Source organism: Lucilia cuprina, chromosome 6 (assembly GCF_022045245.1).
Source record: "Lucilia cuprina isolate Lc7/37 chromosome 6, ASM2204524v1, whole genome shotgun sequence".
NCBI lineage: Eukaryota > Metazoa > Arthropoda > Insecta > Diptera > Calliphoridae > Lucilia > Lucilia cuprina.
In genome coordinates, this window is record NC_060954.1 from 3,922,713 (window position 1) to 3,925,158 (window position 2,446).

At 28.8% G+C, this 2,446-nt stretch overlaps 1 protein-coding gene across 1 annotated transcript in view; it reads right to left on the minus strand.

The window, feature by feature from the left end:
• Positions 1-1,561, minus strand: part of LOC111677146 (serine-rich adhesin for platelets) — a 224,837-nt gene extending 223,276 nt beyond the window's left edge. The window contains exon 1 of the mRNA XM_046954748.1: positions 1,415-1,561. The gene's annotated coding sequence lies outside the window, so the exon portion shown is untranslated. The remainder of the gene's footprint in view (positions 1-1,414) is intronic.
• Positions 1,562-2,446: the final 885 nt, after the last annotated feature.

Sequence of the window (2,446 nt, forward strand, 5' to 3'; positions counted from 1 at the left end):
AGACTATAGACTAGACTATAGACTAGACTATAGACTAGACTATAGACTAGACTATAGACTAGACTATAGACTAGACTATAGACTAGACTATAGACTAGACTGCAGACTGGATTTAGACTAGACTGTAGACTACTTTATATACTATAGACAAGTTTTAGATATCTCTAGTCTACCGAATGACGTAAAATTGTTTCGTTTCCCTGTGGGAATTACTAGTAACTAATTTATTTATTTAAAGTATTACATAGTAAAACACATGTATTTTGAAATAAAACAATAGTAAAACAATTTAATATTTTGAATAAAATGTTTCAAATAACATTCAAATAAACCCAATAATACTAAGGATAAAAGGACTTCATAAATTTAAACACGAGATTATATTTATAATTTGAGATTTTTTTAAACAATATTCAATTGTTTATGTTTATGGTTTTAAAAGGATAACATATCCTTTAACATAATGTAAACAAATTTTTTCAATATTTCTTATAGATTTAAAAAATTCAAACCCACTTTATTGTTTCATGTTAATGTTTATGTAAACAAACCATACTAAATTTAATTACGCCCTCCTGAGAAATGTCCTTTTTTAAGAATTTAACAATATCCTCAAAAAAGTAAGAGTAAACAAATCATTACAATATTTTTTTGAAAATAACAAAAATTGTTTAGTTGTAAGCTGTTTGTAAAAAGGCAATTGAAACTGTCAAAACAAATGATGGGAAAAACATTTAAAATCCTTTTGGCAAAAGGATACTCTTTACTGTGACAAATAATTTTCAAACTCCCACATTTAATTCTTAATATTTTTACTCAAAGAATAAAAACTACATGCAAAATACAAAAGAAGGAAATGCAAAATAATATTGAAATAAAAACAAAACGGAACTAAAAATACAATGACCTCTTTGTATAGCTACAGCTAGATGTATGTATGTATATGAATGTTTAGCAACTCCAATGAAAACCACACGTATTTCTCAAGTTCCTTCCGGTGCAAATAAATAAAATAAAATAAAACAAAACAAATGTGTGTGTAAAAATCCTTAACTATAGAAACTGCAAGCGTGTGAATTTCAAACTACACATTCCCACACACAAGCAGCATTTCAGTTAAGGAACAGGTTGATTTTTTTAATAAAATATTTTTCTTTTCCTCTCCTTGTTATCCTTCAAGCGTTGACAACATAGAAACAGTTAGAAAAACAATTTGATATAGATTTCTTGTATCTAAAGAATTGCAAATTGTTATTGTTGGGAGTTTTATTTATACATTTGCTGCTTTTGAGTGTGTGGGAAACTGGAACAAATCTTTTTTATTTACTTGATGGGAACCTTTTTTTCCTTTAGCCCACCCTCACACTATTGCTACACATCAAGATGATACAGATATAAATTTATAAATACTTACTTGTGAATCATTGAGGCTGAGAAATTGTGAAATTTATTTAATAGATTCATTGTTGATTTAACAGGTTGTTTGTGTAAACAGTAATTTGGCAGGTACATTTTTCTATAGCGCATTGTGTTGAAAGGCCAATTTAAAGTCCTTCAAGATCTACAATTAAAGGAAATAAATTTAATGGGATTAATAATGAAACGTTATTTTTCATAATGATTAAATTAATGAATATACGATAAAAATATTCACATTGTTCAACTATAAAGTTATAAAGGGAAAGAGTAGTAATTTGTCTAGCCTACAGTCTTGTCTATAGTCTAATCTATAATATAAACTATAGTCTATAGTCTAATGTATAGTCTAGTCTCCAGTCTAGTCACTAGTCTACTCTATAGTCAAGTCTATAGTCTAATCTATAGTCTAATCTGTAGTCTAGTCTATATTCTGGTCTATCTTAGTCAGGAATCTAGTCTCTAGTGTAGTCTCTAGTCCAGTGTCTAGTCTAGTATCTAGTCTAGTTTCTGGTCTAGTCTCTAGCCTTGTTTTTAGTCTAGTCTCTAGTCTAGTCTCTAGTCTAGTCTCTAGCTTAGTCTATAGTCTATTCTATAGTCTAGTCTATGGTCTAGTATTTAGTCTAGTCTCTTTTCTAGTATTTAGTCTAGTCTATAGTATAGTCAAGTCTATAGTATAGTCAAGTCTATAGTATAGTCTGCAGTATAGCCTATAGTCTAACTTATAGTCTAGTCTAGTCTATGGACTACTTTCTAGTCTAATCTCAAGTCTAGTCTCTAGTCTAGTCTATATTTTTGTCCATAGTTTAGTCTAATGAATATACGATAAAAATATTCACATTGTTAAACTATAAAGTTATAAAGGGAAAGTATTCTATAGTCTAATCTATAATATAGACTGGACTATGGATTGGCCTATGGAGTATACTATAGTCTAGTCTATAGTCTAGTCTATAGTCTAGTCTATAGTCTAGTCTATAGTCTAGTCTATAGTCTAGTCTATAGTCTAGTCTATAGTCTAGTCTATAGT